Here is a 20,994-nt window from a genome sequence, read left to right as displayed (position 1 = left end):
TCTTATCACCTCTGAGACGGGCGCGCACGCCAGTCTCAGAGCCACGCGCTTCGTTTTCGGCGGAACGATGCCTTTTGATGGGGGGGGGGGGGGGGGTTGCTTACCTTGGGCATCACGCCGCAGGCGTCGGGTTACCCGCAAGTGCCAACCACTGGCACACGTATGCAAGCGCCTACTCGTCAAAAGCGTCTAGTCACGCCTGTGGAGGAAAAGGGCGCGCAACTACTGGCACGCGTCGACCGCGTTTGCGCCCACGCGTCCAAGGCCGATGCACAATGTTGCTTGATCTTTTGGCTTAGAACTGTCCAAGTTCAGCACAGAACGGCACGTTCTCAATTAGATCGGGAATGTATGTTTTAAAGGATATGAGAACACGTTAACAACTTGATAGTGCTTCAACCACCACAGTTTAGACTATTTTAGAAGTAATTGACATTTCAGTGCCCAAAGTAACTACAGCGGTATGCACCAGAAATCAACATCGGTGCATGCGCCGCTCCCGCGAATGAACATTCGCGTCCAGCATACTGTGCGTCTATCATAGGCGTGTGCAGGGTTCTCCTTAAGGAAGGGGGGGGGGGCAAAAGTTTGTCCCAGTGCCCCTCCCCAGGGCTAACTTAGCACCCCCTCCCTATTATGTTAATATATGGAGTCGACATTGAGCTCTCCCCCCCCTTCTCTCTGCGGTGAATGAGGCGTGGCTGCTCTCCTGATCACGTTTACAAACCACCGGGTTTCTATACCTGCACTACCAAAGTTACTAACAATATCTTGCATATGCTGGTACCTTCAGTATATTTACACAACATATTTTATATCAGTGAACCTAATAATCACGCCTGCAACTTCATGATCTGACAGATTTAAGTCAGTCATAAGACTGCAATTGAGGCCAGAGTAGCAGGCTTTCGGCTGATGTGCGTGTTCGAAATATCCTGTAATGCAACAAAGCTCACCTGGTTCTTATTGATACAACTGATATTGGCCATAAGATAGGAACCAAATACTGCGTAGAATGCCTTCGGGCATTTTCCATAGTCGAAATGTGCTCTAATGCAACTACATGTGCCTGACACTTCATGATGTGACAGATATCGGTCATAATATTGCAACTGAGCCCTGTATGGAAGACTTCTGGGTGTTGTCTTTAGTCAAAGTATTCTCTAAAATGACAAACGACACCCAACTATTCATGAAGTCACAGATATCGTCATAATATTGGAACTGAACCCTGTATGGAAGACTGCTGGACGTTCTCTTTAGTCAAAGTATTCTCTAAAAGGACAGACGACACCCAACTGTTCATGAAGTCGCAGATATCAGCCATAATATTAGTACTGAAACCTTAATGCAAGACTTCTGGACGTTGTCTTCAGTCAAAGTATTCTCTAAAACGACAGACGACACCCAACTGTTCATGAAGTCACAGATATCGGTGTTAATATTAGAACTGAAACCTTAATGCAAGACTTCTGGACGTTGTCTTCAGTCAAAGTATTCTCTGAAACGACAGACGACACCCAACTGTTCATGAAGTCACAGATATTGGTCATAATATTAGAACAGAATCCTTAGTGGAAGACTTCCGGACGTTGTCTTAAGTCAAAGTTTTCTCTAAAACAGCAGACGACGCCCAACTCTTCATGAAGTCACAGATATCGGTCATAATACTAGAACTGAACCCTTCATGGAAAGCAGCCAAAATGTTCTCCAATGCAATAAAACACACCCGACACATCATGATGCAACAGATATTAGTGACCAGATTAGAACCGAGCACAGCGTGGAACACTTCCGGATGGTATACTTATTTATTTTCAAATATGGCTGCTCACTGTGAGGCTACTGCAAAAGTGGCGTACATATATAGAAAATGAAAGGATGTAAACAGTAATATCACATTAAGTGTGCCAAGGTAAACAAATATCACTTCCCTTGAGTGCACCCCTGTAATAAATGAGAGAAATAGGACATTATTTTAATACAAGTGCCTCCAAAAAGTCAGATGCACTGGTATCAGGAATCAAACCAAGTAGATCAATCCAGTGTTTGATAACTTTATTTGAACGTGTTAGAGAGCTCTACAAATGACTTCTAAGCTGGGTGGTGATTGCGGATCAGTGCTGTGTTGAAGACTTCAGCACTTTGCTGGTAGTTAAAATATCCTTTAACATCTACAAAATGCATCTGACACTTCTTGATGAGACAGACATTAGTTTTGAAATTACAGCCAAGCACTGTGGCTTTCACATGTCATCAATTGTCAAAATACCCTATAATGCAATAAAGTATGCCAAAAATTTTTGATGGGACAGATACTGATCAAAGGATTGCACTAGAGCACCGTACAGAAGTTTTGGAAAGTTTTCCAACAGAACTGAACAGAATATGCTTAAGGGAATGCGTATATATAATCCAAGTTAATGCATATACTAAAGAACTGAACAGAAATGAAGGACTCTTTGGAAACGCATACAAATATTCAATGTTCGGAACCATCGAATATATTCAGCTCATTACAGTCTGGAGGCACAGATAAATACATGCACAGCTCTGAAAGGTCTCATAAGTCACATGAGGTACTTTTTGCATTTCTTCTATACAAAGTGCAGTACCGTACTAGTGCACCTTCATTTATTCTGTGCATACATGTGGTGATCTTCTCTTCCAACAATCGTGTCATCGTGCAGCTGATTTCAAATCAGGTGCTTCTCACAAGGTTTTCAGTTATCTGTCCAGCTGTAAACAGAACGCGCTTTATGTTATAGTAAACTGTAAAACGACGGAGAAGCGCCATTGTATGCCTATAGCTATAAGTATCAGAATGAACTATAAATTAAGAATGTGTGTGTTAGAATGACTCCAAACAACGTATGTGCTACTGAGCATGGCAGAGACGCAAAAGAAGCGAGAAGTGAAATAGCAGGCAATACCAGCAGCACTTAATCATGCAACTTTCTTTTTCGATCACCACAACAACGCACGCTCGAGTTTCTGTCTTGTACGTGAATGGAAATGAGACCGCTGACAGCTCAATGTGTCAGCGTCGCCGGTACCGGACACGAAGTATGTCACTGCTACCAACCAGCGTACGCTTGTTATTAGCTTGGCAACACACGAAAACGATTAGCACCGAAGCCAACGATTGTTTCCGCGTCATACAATTCGCGAATACACTTATATAAGTTCGTACGTTTTCACATCACGGAAATGCGTTGGCTAGTGCGAGGTTCTTTTTCAGCGATGATGAATACCGATGTTGAAAACAAACACAGTGCAGATAAAAACTCCTCCGTATGAACTACGCGATATTTCGGGCGTCGTATATGGTGTCTATGTTGCGACGGAAACTACCGTAGAGCTTTTTCAGCCGATGTGCCTCGCATGTGCTGGTTCATACGAACTAGATGGTAGAGGCCTGCGATGGATGCAGATGACACCGATCTGAATTGTCTCCGCGGTAGGCGAGGGCTCGCGCTCAAACCTTCGAACCTCCGAAGTCTGTTTACACTCGTTTTTAGCACAGAAAGACACAGATCAAAGCACAAGAACACCGACATGCTCCTTTCGCTCAGCCGACGATCGCACACGGGACCGGCGCTAGCATAGCCGGCCGGCATTCGCTGGATTTGTCGGCATCGCTCGAACTAAGCACGAAACCGCGTCACGCTGGTAGCACTCGCACTCGCTCGTCGTTTTGTTGTCGTTCTAGATTACGAAGCGGTCATTCAGGAACGTTTGGAGTAGTTTTCATGCTTGCTTTCAGCACTCGACTGCGCCTTCGAAGCGGCGGCCATTAGGCACAGCATTCGGAGTCATCGCGGCCTCTGTTTGGTTGACGCGCGGCCTCTGGTTGGTTGGCGCCGCTGTACGCGTGGTGACGTAGCGTACGTGAGGCGAAATATCAAGCCCGGCTTGATCCCTCGCGCCTGCTCGCGTATGCCCCTCCGAAGCCGACGCCGAGAGGCGCATTTGACGCTTTTGACGCGTAGGCGCGAGCATACGCGTGCCAGTGGTTGGCACTTAAAGCCCGACTTGATCCCTCGCGCCTGCTCGCGTATGCCCCTCCGACGTCGAAGCCGAGAGGCGCATTTGACGCTTTTGACGCGTAGACGCGAGCGTACGCGTGCCAGTGGTTGGCACTTAACAGCTGCACAGCGCAGTGGCACGGCAGTACGCCCAGTCTTCGTCACTTCGTGAGGAACACCCGCCTCACCGACAAGAGGACGAGCAGCCTCATTCTTCTTGCTTCACCTTTTCTTATTTGAGGCCTTAAGTTCGGCCAACTCTGCTTCCTTCACTCTACACGGTCATCACCACGAGGTGAGGAAGCGCTGGTGCTAGTCGGATTGCGGCTGTTGCAGAGAAAGACACCTTTTTATTGAGGGCTCACCTTGGACGTTACGCCGCAGGCGTCAGGTGGCCCAGTTAGGAGCTGGGCCATGCTCAAAACCAACAGAGCACATAGGAACGGCAGTACGTCCAGCCTTCATCACTTCTTGATGAACATTTACACCACCGACAATGGCATAAGAATCTGCGTTTTTTTTTTGTTTCGCCTTTTCTTATTTTTGGCCGACTCGGCTTTATGCTTCTTTACACGGTCATCACCACGAGTTGAGAAGCGCTGGTGGTAAACGCATGGCGGCCATTTCGCCGAACGACACCTTCTGCATGGGGGCTTACCTTAGACGTTATGCCGCAGGCGTCGGGTGGCACACAGTCAGAAGCCGGACTCTGCCAAAAAGCAGCAGAACGCAGTGGTATGGCAGTACGCCTAGCTTCATTCACTTTCTGGCAGTACGCCTAGCTTTATTCACTTTCTGGTGCATCGACAAATCACCGAGAAGTGCAGGAGCATGCACAGGGCGCCGATTTAATTGAGCGACAACAGTCCCAGTCAAAGCCTTAGTGCTTGCCCGTGCAGTTATTGCCAGTGAAGGATATCCATGAGCAGTGTCTGCTTCTGTGACTTCAAGTGTCACTGCCACCACATTGCAACGTCGCATGGTAGCAGAAGCTTGCTTGCGTACCACATCTGCTCGCATTTCCATGCTTGGCGATGCAGGGACTGCAACGACTGTCTGGTCGGTCGAGAGCACTGGAAAATTCGTTGCATTCTTCTAGTACTGTACCAGTCCTTCTGACTGGTCATAGTACAGGAACTGAAGTTCCATGTAGTTTTTTTTCTACCTGGCGCTGCTGCTGTACTGTACCGTCGTGGCTTGCCTCAAAGTCCTCGCTTGCACTCTTCATGACCGCACGCAGCAAGCACTTCAGCTGAAACATAGATGAGCACATTTACAGTTAAACCCGTGCATAACGAAAGCCCTGAAGAATGAAAATCTCGTAGCAATGAATAAATATGGCGTTCACGTTGAACATTCATTGATTACAAATCATTTGCTCGTTCTCAATATCTAAAAGATTTTAAAAGCACTCCTCGAATAAGAAAATTTTTCGTTCTCGATATGAAACTTTTTTGAACCTATGAGCTAGGTGTAAAACCAGGTGTTCCAAAACTTCAGAACCGCTCATTTCACAAGCCGGGTGCGTTTGTTTCTGCAAAAAAGCATATACTGTAAAGAAAAAAATTGCCCGCAGCTTCCCTCGGGGGAACACTGAGGAGGATGCGGACCATATAATTGGTTAACGGGGTGTTAAAGTGCGACTTACTTAGGTCGATGGCTAAATTGGTTAACGTGGTTGTGAAATGGGGTGTTAAATTGCGACTTACTTGGGTCGATGGCTAAATTGGTTAACGTGGTTGTAGGAGGGGGTGTTAAATGAGTGAACACGTACACACGTATGCGAAAGGGCGGCGCTGGTCGAAGGGACGTCGATCATTGTGTTTGTGGATTCGTTGGAATTCATTTCACCGCGATCTTGGACGTCGACGCGCCGTACAAACCAACCGACGAGCGGCAACTGAGCGAGCGAGCGCCGACCTTGAGTATATATACAGCACGACGGCGCATGCACTGTCAGCTGTTGAATGTTCTCGAAGCGCGACGCCACATGCGCGTCCACTGGAGAATCAGGAGAATTGTAGATGTCGAACGCGGTGTGTAGAGGAGGAAGGGTGCACAGATGGTGGAGGAGTGAAGCGCGCGCGGTGTGTAGAGGAGGAAGGGATGCACAGATGGTGGAAGAGTGGGCGACGGCGCGACGGCGCATGCGCGCGCGTCAGCTGTCGAATGTTCGAGAAGCGGTGCGGACGGCGCGGACGGCGCACTACAAGGCGCGAGTATAAGATGCTCCGCATCTAAAATGTTCACAGCTGGGAGGAAATGCGGTAATGCCCCCGCTCTGCTCCGGTGGCCTCACTCAAACCGGTGTACATTCGTTTTCCACTGTTTTCCTCCGGTGAGCGCCGGACGAAGGAAACCAGAGAAAAACCGGTCCAGTACCCTGATAATGCTCCCGTGATTGCTCCGGAAATGCGCCGGCACATCGCTTTTGCCCCAGTGGATGCTCCCCTATAGGGGGCTGGTAATATGGGCAATCGCAGGGAACTGTGGGATACGACAGCTTCTGGTTCGACGCACCACGCTGGTTATCAGCGACACGCGCTCATTCTTGTACCGCTTCGTTGAAAAAAAAAACGCCTCTCCGTGCGATATCAGTGCTTTATAAGTTGTTTTTTTTGTTTTTGATAACCGGGATTGTGACAAAGACAGCCTACAAAAACCATGAACGGTAAGGAAACTTTTTTTATCACGCTGAGATGATCTGCAATGCATTTATGCTGCTTGGGGGTACTGTCAGTTAGGATAGCAGATCAGTCGATAGAGAAAATAGTTTTCAATGTATGATACGCTACTGCAGATGAAAAATTACTATTTTAAAGATCTCGGGGGATGGACATGACTGTAGCAGTGTGCTAAAAGTTCAGTTCGGGAGCGCTGCTTCGGCCGACATCGTTGATTGATCGGCATGAAGGGCAGCGCTTATTGAACAAATTGAGATTACTTTTTTGTTCTCGCCTTCTGCGCGCTATAAGATGCATTTCTTAGTCGAAGCCAGAGGCTTATATAAACGCTAATCTTGACCAAGCTGTGCGGCACAGCGGTACACAAACAATACAGTCAGACATGGGTGGCGCCGAATGATCTAAACCCGGCGCTTGTTCAACGCACTTCTTCCTTTGATTGCCGCCCTGGCGCACAGTTTGACCAACATAGACGCAAATGCACTCGTCAAGCGCTTCATGTAAACTTACTCTTGAGTGAAGCTTTTGCCTTTTTTGTCATATATATGGGTGCAATTGCTGGCGCTCATTTCGTATGGCAGGTAAATTTCGCACACGTGTTCCCATAATATCTTTGCTAGGCGCGCCTGCGCGACAGTTTCTTTCTCAATATAATATTCACAGCAAATTCTTACGTAAGCTTTTTTTTAGTGTGGAATACGCATGTATCTCTGATAAAACTCTTTTCGCACACTCTGGATTTAACGTTCCGTGTATACTCAAAGGCTACCTGTCGCCGTGGCTCTCTTCACAGCCGCGGCCCACCTCATTTTTCTTTGTTTCGTGGCAATCGATTCGTGCGTTTGCCTTTCACGCTCGAGTTGGAGCAGCGAACGACTCAACAACCGACTATGGTTTATCAGCACGAAGATAAACGGGCAACCGCGCACGCGAATTTCCAATAATCTGAAGTATGCGGCGAAGCGGTTCACCGTCGTCTATTCTTCTCGAACCGGAAGCCGGTAGCAGACGGTGCATCCCACAATACTTCGCTCTTTTACTGCTCACCTATTGCTCCCGCTCATCGCTCAGTGGCATTCATTGGCCGCTCGAAGAGTGACGTAGGCAGCCTCACCGCCGGTAGGCCGTTCCCTACAAACCAACATGGTGCAGGCAAAGCCAGTGCAGTGAGGATTGGGCGAAGCTTTCAGCCGCGTTGGAGAAAAGAAAATCGTTGTGAACACCTTCTGGATGTTATGAGCGACAAGCAGCAACAAAGTTATCAACCACAGAAGGCAGTTGTGACAACGGTAATCATGTGATGGTTCCTGGCAGCAAACACACATTGTGATCTCGCGAGTGTTGTGGGACCCGGCGGTTGCTCGTGCGGCAGAAAAATAAAGAGTGACCTCTCTTTGAATTACCTGTGTTATTCTTGTCAGGTAGTGCTAAGATTGGATAATGTTGGGTTGATAAACAAAACATGTGAACAATATTAGGCTAATTTCACAAGACGTCAGTGAAAAATCGGCTGAATTCTGATAAAGCGTTGTTTGGACTACGTTTTTTTTTCTTAACATTACTTCTGTAAAGCGATACGGAGAAGTTAGCAAGTTGGTGCTGATTCATTATGGCGTAAATGTAGCGCAAAACAAGAGACGAGATAAAGAAATTGAACACAACAGGCGCTTGTGGTCGTCCACTTTCTTGTACTCGTTCTTTTTTCGGCTGCATTTACGCCATCATAACTTCGATGAATAGAATCAAGCCGCTGCAATATTCAGAGCGCTGATTAGATATGCAACCATAAAAACTATGATAGCTTTTGGTTGATTCCATCAAACGTCAATGATTGTTATAGGTAAACTGAACTGGTTAAGAGATATTTTTGGTCTTGTGAGTACACATAGATGGTAACATTTGTCCGCTTTCCATATCAATAAATGCCTGGTCGAAGTCTACCCCAGCGTAAAAATTCTTTTATTAGAATATGTAAGTTCAACTAATAAAGAACTTGAATAACTAAAATCAGTGTTAATTTTTTATAAACTTAGTGAATTGAGGTAGGGCAGTGTGTTTAATACAGACTTTTAAAACGCATACACGGGCTCATAGTTGTGAAAAAGTTATTTTGGTTGAAATCATGCAGGAATAAATTAGCTCAACTCTTGCATCGTCAATGAATCTGATGGATGGTCTTTCGGGGATGGTGAAGAATTGTTCTTGGTGGCCGCGCTTTCTTCATTTGTCGTGCATCGTTTTGCAGCATTAGGAGCTTCGTTTTGAAGCGCTTCGCTTTATATTTGAGTGCTGTTCATTTCATGGGATGTCTTATTGTGTTTTGTTTTTGGTGGCTTTTTGCGTGTTTCTTTGTTCTTGTACTCTTTTTCCAAAAGGCTGGGTAATCATCCAGAAATGGCAGCCTATTTTCATTGTTTCGAAGAATAATAACTCGTGTTTACTTCAATTTCACCTGCTAGAGCTCTGTGGAAAGAATACACAGCAAGTCTGCAGTGCTTGCATAATAATTGGGATTTTCCTCATGTAACCTATGCATGAAACGATCATAAAACAGTGGAGCAAACACTTTATAATGGCCTGATTACCCTCACAGAAATTCTGTCTGGACGAAGTAAGTACATTCGTAAAATACTCCGAAAGGACCACACAAAACCTCCAGATAGCCGGAGTGAAGAACCCGCTAAAAATTATCTGGCGGTGCCACGTGATCACTCCACCCAGCCGGAGAAAAATGCCAGTAAAAAGCACTCTGGCGGCGGCAACCAATTGTTCTTGTCGGCCGGAGTGAAATATCTGTTAAAAGTACTCCGGGTGCGCCACGCAATTCTTCTGGCGAGCCGGAGCGAAAATTGCCCCGAATAAGGGGGACGCTAGAGGACAAGCGTTTCACTCCGACCTCGGGGTAATTTTTTTTTACAGTGCTATAGGTGCAACCACTGCTGTTTACGTTCCGTCAAACAATTATGATAGCGAAAACTCCCCTTTCCCTTTATGAAAACAGCTTTTTCGCTAATGCCTCAGGTGGCAACTACTTCGGCACATGATAGTTCAAGTGTCAATACCAACAGAAGTGACCATAATTCCGACTGATTTTCTGTAGACAGCCTAACTGCTTGCTGATGTGGTTCTGTGAATGTGCGCGTCGAGACCTCTCACAATTTTCTAGCGTGACGTGTTGTTTGCCATTCCAGTGTCGACGGAGCGACACCAGGTGCTGTTGAGCTGCATGACTTTTTGTGTGCTGATAGCCAGCTCATCGAGTGTGAAGAGTTCAGCTATGTTTCTAACATCGAAAGTATGTGCCACAGTAGATGAATGAAAAGTGTATGAAGTGGTTTCCAGGAGCGGCAGACAATTCGCTGCGGCTGCGCTCCTTCTGCAATAAATGGCACAACAAAACAACGTGGTGAGTTGTCCATCAGGGTCTCGGCGGTTTGCCATACGTGTATTAGCTCCGAGAACGAACAATGGCGTCCATGCTGTTGCGGCGATGTGACGTCACAGAACGGAGTCGCTTGCTCCGCCGCTGCTCTTCTGCACCGATTGCCTGCTCGCTCTTGAGCGATACCGTGGTGGTTACCGATTACTCCTCAATTTTGCCATGTAAATATTCCAAGGTATCGTTCGGAAGGCACAGCTATAACAAAAGTTATTTGAGCTGTAGAAAGTTTTGATAATGTGGCTTAGAATATCCAAACTTCCGTGCGAACTGGAGAAGTTTATTGTTTTGACTGCGTACTCGAAAAATCAGTGCTATACAAATAATTTAAGTGGTTCTTCCAACTACAATACAACTACGCATAAACTTTGGGGTTTGAACATTTGTGCCAATGTATTCCTAATGATATTAGGACGTTTTCAATTCACCAACTGTGCTGCAGTTTATCATAGAATTTGCGTCTGTGTCCTCAAAAAAGCTAGGTGATTTGACGGAATTGCGCTTTCTGCAACAAATGACCAGATGAATCTGTCTGACACAATCACTCAACTTATTTAGAAAATTACCCAAAAATAACACGACCGCGCACACAGTGCTTTCGAAATGCTGAGATAACGAATTAATCGGATTCTTTTTTATGAACCGGTTTTTTCTCGACAGTAACCGAGTATTATGTAGTCGCAAACGCTAATTTGTGTGAATTGCTGGTCTGAACTACTGCCGAGTCACAAGGGATACTGTGCAAGCGCCGCAGATATCAACATTCGCAAAACACATGCCATGGTTGAAATGAACTTTTTCTGATAGGGCACTGAGCTAGTGACAAGGCTCGGGTAAAAATAAGCATCCTTTGCCTCACAGACTGTTCTCACACTATGTTTACTTAGAGGTTGATTCGCAAGGGTAATCAACAGAAAGGAAAACCAATTTATGGGGTGGCTATCTAAAGTAATATTTACGAGCGTACAGCGGCTGCTTTTATGCGCAATGAAAATCTGACAGCATCAATTATTTCCGCACTTAACCTCAACCACGCCTAACCTCGATAATATCTGTGAAACGAAGCACCGAAATTATTGCAAGAAAAACATGAAACTAAAGAACATAGAAAAAGTTTGCGAGATAAACTGACTCAACAGCTGCTGCGGTGTTCATGGGGGAGCACCTCAAGATATTTTGCGACACCTGATACTGCACGCAAGCACGGTGCTTGGCACACCGGCAAAAACCGCAGTCTGTAGATACGCGGATGCGTCCGAAACAAATAGCCCCAGTACAAGAGAAAAACGACACGTGCCTTATTATCTCATGTGAACAGCTAAACTGTAACGTCAATATAGGCGGTCTTACGGGTCAAAACAACTACATGATTATGCGACAACAATTTTGCTATACCTAAGCTGAAATGTGTTCTTACTTTCTACCCCCCTCCCTTTTCGGCTGCCGAAACCGGGAACGAAACCCATCATTAGGAGCACGACACAAACCTAATTGCAATTTTCAAACCACAGTGCGTGGGCACCGTTGGTAGATGCAAGATAAATATTTTTTATTGTCTTAGGCACAATATTGGTGCGGTTTTCGTCTTTCATCTAAAGCTTAGGACAAGCAAAAAGCGAATGCGCACAAGGAAACAGCGTACTAATCGAGCGCGTGTTATATAGGCGTGCAATGGCGGGCGTCAAAGAGTGCTTGTAGTGACGTCATCCATGCCGCCCACCAGCTGGCGCCACTCCAACTTTTCGGGGTTAATAAGAGAAGAGCAACTGAACCATTGTGAGCAATAAAATGGTTCCAGAGGTTATGCTTACGTTTTTTTTCGGTTTTTCAAAGTTCCTGCGATCCTCTGCTCATACTGCGAAAGACGAGACGAATACAGGCTCTCACCACAGGCACAGCTGTCATACACAGATACTTACGGGAGCCCTCCAGTCGCATGACAGTGCCTGAAAACCAGCATACGCATTTGCTTAATGGGTATATGCAACATGGACGCCTCACCATAGGTTTCGTTCTGTAGCTCAACGAAGCTTGAAGGCCCTACCTCCGCTCAGAGAGGTCAACCAGCCAAAATTCGCAGGACTCGAGACAGCAATGCTGAGAACAAAAGCGCCTTTATTTTACGACTCAAATAAACACTACCGGCCTCCCAAACTGGTACAACATACCACTAGCGCACACAGGAGAACCAAAAACCCGGAACAATCATCACAGACTGGTGGTCAATAGAACATACACAGTGAAACAACGGCAGGAAAGCCAGCGCGAAACATAACAACTGGAAAATAAACTCACACGTAACACGCCGTAGAATACGGGCCATCAACTCGCCTTCAGCAAAACCGACGAGCTCTCGCCTCTGTAGAGCGGAGGAAACACCCCTCACGCCGAGCGCGACCGACGCCGCATCCCATCGTGCTCGCCTTCCCCCGAAAATTCCTGGGCTCGTTACGCACCCCCTCTTATCTCCCCGCCACTTTCCGCCCCCTGTGGCTTTTTCGATGCTGACGCTCAACCCGCGCATGTGCAATGCGCATGTTGTCTCCTCGCCCTGCTTCCACCGTGCGTGCTGCAGATAAGGACCCATAAGCCCGACACTCCCTCCCCTCCCCCTCACACAAACAAGAATGGACACTCCACTGAATGTCATAGTCCACAGGCAACTATATGCAATAATGAGCACTATAAAAATACAAAACGGTAGACTAAGAAGCAGTCCCTGATTAGTGTAAAGAGTTTGTCGGGCATCACAACACTATTATTAGTCGCGTCTCCCTGTCGACACAGTTTGTCAGGCAGCACAACACATCACCACTCCTCGCATGTCTTTGTCATGAGTTACACCGATCGGAGCCTGCGCACATGTCGCACATCACGTAACAATTCGTGGCCTGTCTTTGCCCCGCCGGTTGCACAGGATGGAATGTGCACACAGCTGGTGTCGATGCTCACAGCAGACTGTGCCAGGATTCCATGACGGATGTCAGCCTTATACTTTGTCGCGGTCTTCTAGACACTGAAGTTGCTGCGGGTGTTCTGCGAAAGGCAAGATTACCAGAGCAGGACAACAAAAAGTCACCGTCTCTTGATTTACAAACATTTCCTACGCAGGACAGCAATGTTGACGATAGGGGGGAATGTTCTTGCGAGTCCAGTGGGTGCTCGTAGTAAGCTTTGAGGTCGCACACGTTTACAGGACCTGTTACTTGACCACCACGTTTGTTTTTGAGAAGGTATGTCAACCTAGAAATTCGCTTAGCAATGACATAGAGACCATACTATCGTGGTGCGAGGTAGGCAGCAAACCCTTTTGCTACATCGCTGAGTGCATGCGTGTGACGAAGCACCTCATCGCCAACTGGGATCTCTAGAGGTCGCCTGCCCTTGTTGATTGATATGATATATGGGGTTTAACGTCCCAAAGCCACCATATGACTATGAGAGACGCCGTAGTAAAGGGCTTCTGAAATTTCAACCACCTGGGCTTCTTTAACATGCACCCAAATATGAGCACACGGGCCTACAACATTTCCGCCTTCATCGAAAATGCAGCTGCCGCAGCCGGGATTTGAACCCGCGACCTGCGGGTCAGCAGCCGAGTGCCTTAGCCACCAGACCACCGCGGCGGGGCCGCCTGCCCTTGTTATATTGGTTGCAATGTTCCAGGTGGGCTAGTTTCAAGTTCTCTTTGGCTTCCCGCAAAGTTTCGCTCCAGTGATTGGAAAGGTTTTGCACAAACGTCGCGTAGAAGCACGACGCTATGGAGTCAAGTTTGGAGCAGGCCGTCATCGGCTTGCAAGTAGCTGCCATGGGTAGTTGCGGATGGTGGGGCTGACAGTGCCCAGGCCACTGCATATCTGCTTGCACTGGTTGTCGCTTCTCTGAGCGCCAAGGAGCTGCTGTCGTGAGGCCAGTGGTCCCCAAGCATCTTCAGGTGCTGCCATGACCCGGACCTCGGCGGCTGGTTTACCATCCCCGGACAGTGGCGCTCGGAAAAGTGCGTCAGCCACCTTGTTGCCGGTGCAATTCTTGTACTCCGCTGTGTAATTATACTTTCAAAGAAAAAAAAATACCACCGGGCGAGACGACTGGATGAATTTTGGAGCTTTGATAGCCATGACAGAGCCTTATGATCGGTTTGAATCGTAAGTGTAGCTACATTCAGATACATGTCGAATTTCTTAAGCGCGAATACTATTGCAAGGCACTCCTTCTTTGTTACACTGTAGTTCCTTTCTGCGCCCGAGAGCGTGTGGCTGGCAAATGCTAGCGGGTAAAGCATCCCTTGATATGCTTGGAGCAAAACTGCTCCGAGGCCACATTCACTTGCGTCGATCTGCACATGTGAACGCCAAGTTTAGGTCAGGGAGGCGCAGCAGCGCTGTATCAGCGATAGCCTCCGACAAAGGCTGAAAGGCTGCCTGCTCCATGTGAGTCCAAGACCAATGGGTACCCTTGCGCAGGAGCTGGTGAAGTCGTCTTGCCAGATCGGCACAGTGAGGAATAAAGTGGCTGTAGAAGCCAACCATTCCCAAAAAGCGCTGCAGACTTTTAACGCCCGTTGCACGTGGAAACTGCAGGATGGCCTGAAGTGTTTGTTCATCCTGCCATATTGTGCTTTCATCGACAAAGAAATCTAAGAGGTTGATTCTGGTTTAGACCAACTGAAATTCCCGCGGGTTGATGATGATGTCGGCGTCTTGCACTCGTAATACAGTGGTCAAGTGGACCAGATGCTCGTCGAAGCTTTGCTAAAACATTATCACGTCGTTCATGTGAGCCATTACATAACTGAATTTGGCTTCTCGAAGCACATTATCCATGATGCACTGAAATGTGGCCGGTGAACTGCACAACCCGAAAGGTAACCTTGAAAACTCGAACAATCCCCTGTGGCAAGTAAATGCCGTTTTCTCAGCATCAGACTCTGCTAACGGAATTTGCTGGAAGCCTCTGCTACAGTCAAGAGTAGTGAATAATTCGGCGACACCAAGGGAGTACACAACGGAGTCGATTGATGGAAAGAGGTACGAGTATCTAACTGTTACGGAGTTGAACCGCCGGTAGTCAACGCACAGCTGCGCAGAGCCACCCATTTTTGGAGCTAAGACAACTGGAAGCGCCCAATTGGACTGTTGGACGCTCGTACATCACTGGTGGCGAGCATTTCGTTGAGGGCGGCGTCGAGAAGTTCACGCTTGTGGATGCTAAAGGGACGTGGGCGGAAACGGATAGGGCGGACGTCACCTGTGTCTATCCTGTGTTCCAATACATTAACCTTGCCGGGAGCCTCTGTGAACATTGCCGTAAAGGGCTTTAGGGCTATTTCAATTCTGCTTTTTAGCCTTGTTAGCTCTTTGAAGGATTCCATGACAGTCAAGAAGGTCTCAAAGAACGGATGCACACTTGCTGCAAGCAGATAAGACGGTGTTCCGGCGAAGTAGGCGCAAACCTGAGTGGTTTTGCATTGATGCCATGGCTGTAGGTGCCAGTACAGATATCAAGCACAATTCCTGACTTTGCGACAAAATTACGTCCCAAAACAAAGGGGCAGAAAAGCCCGCGTAGGTGTAGGAAACGTTGCCGTAGTTTTCGCCCATCGATTGTAACTGATAAACGAGCTGCAAATGTAGCAGGGACAACATGAGGAAAGGCCACGCGCACATTAGTGTGTACCTCTCACGAAGACAAGCCTTTAATCTCCCAGACGTTCTAAATGCGATCTCCGAAAACGGCAACAGCTGAACCAGTATCTAAAAGAGCCGGAACTTTTACTTTTGCTATAAAAACCATCACCAATGGTGCTTTATCCGCGTGGTCAACAAGAAGAGTGAATGAGGACGGAAGATTTCTCAGCGTATTGTCGAGTACACCGTGGCTGTTATCGGGCGGAGTGAACTGTGTTGGCGCGTTGGTTGGTTGTTCCTCTGGTAGTTGTCCGAGCGGAAAGAGTTGCGGCTTTGTCCGTTCGGGCGTGCGTTGCTTTGTCAAAGGTTTCCCGCGGATGGAGGCTGGATGATGTGAAGACCAAAGCACCTGACATCTAGGGCTCAGCGACGCGCCTGGCTGCTTTTGAATACGATCCACAGCTCACAGAGGAGCTGCAGTAGGTTTTCCAGGACCTGCGTAAAGTGAGAGTACCCCGTGGGCCAGTAGAATGTTGGCCAGCAATTAGCGTGCGCTCACCATCACCGGCCCCGCTCGTTTGCCCGGTAGCCAAGATGTGGTCTGCTTGGGCACTGGTTCCTGTAGTGGCCCCGAATTCCTCATTGGAAGCATATATGAGCCCCTGTCTTTGACTCCTGCATCAAAATGGGCGGTGGGCTCTACGCACTGACCTTGGGTGAAGGCGCTGGGTGAGGGTGCCCCACGTTCGCGGGTTATTAACGGAAAGGCAGACTGAGCAGATAGATTGTAGTGTCTGAATTGGTCTAGAACACTTGGTGGGGCCGTCGGTGAGGCCACTGGTTCAGACCGACCGTGCCACGCACAGGATGGCTCGAAGATGGATTCTGGTGGGTGCGGTGGCTGGTATGTGAGGTTCGCCAACATCACGACCTGACTATCACCCGCTGCTTTTGCGAGGACGTCGAGCGAAGGGAATAACGAACGACCCCTTAAGTATGCCTGAAAACGCAAATGCGACTGCCTAACTGCCCGAGTCACTTTTTACGCTTGAGATGCCGAAGGGTCTGCGTGGTCGTAAAGCTCCTGAAAGGACCGCATGTATTCTCCGCTCTTTCATCCTCATCCTGTGTACGCCTGCAAAGTTCATCTTTGATCAGAATGACGTAGTAGGCGGGAAGAAATTAGGCATGGAATAGCTGCTCAAAGTGGGGCCAACTGTCGAAAGACTGGCGACGACGCCAACGTGCGCCACAGCCAGACAGGGCGACGGGCAGCACGCGTAGCAGGAGAGTCATTTTTGAGGGCTTGCGCGTGGCGGTAATCTTGTAACTCTTGCAGAAAGTCTGCGACTGATTTCTTGTCCGTGTGTCCTTCGTATGTAGGCACGGCCAGCAGTAAGCAAAAACTGTCGTCTGGTGTAGCCTGGCGTTCTAGCAGGGTGGTTAGCTTCTCGACGATACGAGACTTATCTTGCGCGGGCGTGTCCTCTTTTGCTTTGTGCAGCATTGTATTAGACTTCAGGTCCGTAAGATTATCACCTTCACGAGCTGTAATTGTACAGCAACGCAAGAGCATGGGAATGAATACACAAGAAATAACGCCTTTTCCTATTGAAAATCCTGGGCCGGTGGATGCTGGTATCGTTGGTGGACATAATACTGGATTTGATGAAAATGACAGTGGATATGATAGAAATTATAATGGATATGGTGGAAGCTGTAGTAATAATAATAGATGACGGTGAGAGTGGAAAAAATGGTGGCAGATGGGGGTGGTGGCGGCAAGCCAATGGTGGCAACGGTGAAAAATGCCGGCTGATAGTGGCGATTGAAAACGTGTTTGCTGGATGGCTTGGTTAACAAGCTGGATGAGTGGTTAACAACTTGATGTATGCATGCGGTTCGCACTTCATGCCGGCAGGCTGCTGTGTCCCTCGGAGAGCAATTATTCCGTCACGGATTGCGAACGCCTCGCTCTGGTGTGGGCATTTGTGACATTTCACTGTTGCTTGCATGGCCGACCTTTTACAGTATTTACCGAACATTATGGTTTTTGTTGTCTCCCTCTTTGAAAGTCCTACAGCTCGTCTCGGTCTCTGGGCAGTCCGCCTTCACGAGTATGCCTAAACGGTAGTGCGTAAAAGTTGAAGACTGCACCAAGATTCGGATTGCTTATAACGCTAGCGTGTGCTGACGAGGACTCTATGCGCACTGACTCCATCGGCTGCATATTTTTCTTTTCCCAGCTACTTCGCCTCGGTGACCAGCAGCGTAGGGATCCACATCTAAGCCACGCATACAATCCTCATCGCACGAAGCCGCTGTACGCATGTTTGCCTTTAGAGATAACACCTTGTATCGGAATAATTTGTCACCCACTGGTCCCGCTCTACTGCTGGTCGTCGTTCGGTGTGCGTTCATAAAGTAACACGATGAGACACTTTCGTGCACATGCAATTTGGTTTTTAGCTATCGGCTATGTAGTTCCATCTATCGGTTTACAGATGCAAATCAGTACACTCTAACACGGCCACTGTACTGTAGTATATCGTAGCTTTCGCACTAAAATACTCCTCATTCAATCAACTACGCGCGTACTTATCGAGCATTACAGTCAATATAAAACTTCGGCGCACGTCAACCGGCAGAAAAAAAAAACGAGTAACGGCTATTGCTCTCGGCAGTAAATCATGTTCCCCAGGTTTTCGGTAATTTTTGTATTTGTGATTTCTGAAAGAAATTAGGCTTCTGGGCATTAGTGGCATGTAATGCGTGGACGCCAGTAGGTCTCATATTATGATATTGATTGATTGATTGATATGGGGGGTTCAACGTCTCAAAACAACCATATGTTTATGAGAGACGGCGTAGTGGAGGGCTCCGGAAATTTCGACCACCTGGGGTTTTGTAGCATGCACCCAAATCTGAGCACACGGGCCTACAAAGTTTCCGTCTCCATCGGAAATGCAGCCGCCGCAGCCGGGATTCGATCCCACGACCTTCGGGTCAGCAGCCGAGGTTCCCATATCATGAAGACGCAAGGTTTAGTTAGAAACGAAAATCGCGTATGTGCTCAAACTACAACCCGTGAAGTGAAACGGCGTGTTTTCTTTCAACGACGTTTCTTTTTTACACAGCAGTGAGCATGCACAACGTGGCGTAGGGGTAAAATGGGTAAAATACCCGCCTCGTCATAAGTAGGTAGCGAGTCTGAACACCGCTGTAGAATTTTTTCGAACTTTTTTTTTCACATTATGTTCCGACATTTTTACCTTACTCTAGTAGCAGTTTGTTTGGGCCGTAAACCAACATCGGCGGCGCTTTAGATGTTACCGCTGTTCTTTCATTCGAACATGTTGGTGTTGACGCTTCGGGAAATAAACGTTCATGATCACAAAAGCATGCTTTTGTTAATACGGAAAGTTATTCGATTACTTGATGCATTAAACTTACATATGGGGCTTCAACACTCAGAGGCGTATGTTTACAAGACAGTTGTATTGCTTTGCAGCGTCGGTGGTAACTTGCAAGCACTCGATTGTACTCCGCCAGCAAAGACAGAGTGTCAGATCTCATTCACGACTCATCGGCATGAAAGTTGCATAGATTGGGAACTCCACTTAAGTAGCAGAGAGTTCGCAGTTTCTTTTACTCGGCAATCAACTAAAGAGTACGTTCCGCGGCCAACTCTGCTCCACTCCTCCGAGTTAAAGAACTATGGGGAGAGTAACACAGTCCCTCTGCTCTTGCATTATTCCCTCAAATTCTGTGAGTGTATTTTCAAGCTTTCTTAAGATATACAATTCAAGAAAGCGAAAACTATCTTTAATTTTTTGATTGTATAATTTATACATGTTCGAAACTTGAAGAGTGCTTGACTTTTAGGGCCATTATCAGGCTGCCTTTAGCCGTATCATCCCTTGACATGTAACATTTCGTGACGCAACATGTTCAAAACTATTATTGTTGTTATTATTATTATAATTATTATTACAAACTTTGCGAGGTACGTAGGCTCCTGCTCTCCATGCAAGCGTCCTAAACTCCCGACTTCGACCCCTACCCGGCAATTTCAGCAAATTCCGTGCCCCATGACACCAATCGAGTTCGAAGGTATTAACCTTTGTGAAACTCTTCTCATCACTGGCGCTAGAAATCGATAAAGCGGTCGCCGTTGACTATTTGACGCACTACGCCGAGACAACTTCTATAGTTACTATCATAACTGCGGAAGTGTCTGAGTTTGTTCTTGAGGCCATAATTCATACGTCATCGTGCCCCTAGCATGCTCCTAAGCGACCTCGGAGAGGCATTCATATCCCAAATGCTAAATGAAGTTCTACGCCTCTGGCACTACACAGAAGACAGCGTTCAGCTACCATCTTCAAGCAAACCACCTAACCGAGAGAATGTATGCAGCTCTTGTTGATATTATCGCTGTATACAACAAACTGGTCCACAGAAAACGGAGATAAACGTCTAAAATTCCTCACCATCGCCTAAAATACCGCCGTTCAGCGGATAACTAACTATCACGTTTACGGATGTTCACCTAATTTCTTTATGAGTTTTCGCGTGTTCACCGGCAATGACACTTCATCCCCGTCTTCTTGAGATGAATATTATTCTCGTTTCGCTCAGAGCCACCAGCATGCTCGTATGAACACAGAAGCCTCGCAACAAGAAAGGAAGGCGGTTTACGACACCTCTCGTCGAGTTGTATCGTTACGACTTGGTGACGACGTGCTGCTCTTGACACTTATTAGCACACCTGGTATATGCGACAAGTCCGAAGCTCGATTCATCTGGCCCATACATAGTTTCGGAGCAGACTTCGCCGGTCAATGATCGCGTGACGCCACTTGTTGTGTCAATACTCAAGTGACCGCTGGTACCACAGCACCGAAGTTCACGCCTGCCGCACGGAGGTCGTCACGCGACGTTCCTTGTATCTTGACTTGCAGCGGCCAGGCTGGCCGCTTTCCCATTAGTGTTACGCATCTATTGTAGACTTAATCCTCAACTGAGTAACATTAAATCATCATTAGATGCTTTGGTTGAGCATGATCATCGCTTTCGGGTGTGTACTTCTTCACCGGACCCACGGCTCTCGTACTCTCCCGAGTTCGCTGCGCAATGAACGTGATTACACCAGAGTCCTCATACTGAAAGTAAACATTAGTGCAGTGAGCTCTTTACTCTATATTGAAACAAAT

General features: G+C 47.3%; 1 long non-coding RNA gene across 1 annotated transcript; it reads right to left on the bottom strand.

Annotated features, from left to right (window-relative positions):
* Window positions 1–4,358: 4,358 nt before the first annotated feature.
* LOC142786395 (uncharacterized) lies at window positions 4,359–12,572 on the bottom strand. The gene is made up of 2 exons (XR_012889037.1): window positions 12,447–12,572; window positions 4,359–5,280 (listed from the first exon to the last, which is right to left on the bottom strand). It is a non-coding gene; the product is annotated as an uncharacterized LOC142786395 (long non-coding RNA).
* Window positions 12,573–20,994: the final 8,422 nt, after the last annotated feature.

The sequence above is a fragment of the Rhipicephalus microplus genome, unplaced genomic scaffold (genome assembly GCF_043290135.1).
Source record: "Rhipicephalus microplus isolate Deutch F79 unplaced genomic scaffold, USDA_Rmic scaffold_23, whole genome shotgun sequence".
Taxonomy (NCBI): Eukaryota; Metazoa; Arthropoda; class Arachnida; order Ixodida; family Ixodidae; genus Rhipicephalus; species Rhipicephalus microplus.
The sequence above is the reverse complement of the archived record's forward strand: the minus strand, read 5'-3'. Positions and strand labels throughout refer to the sequence as shown.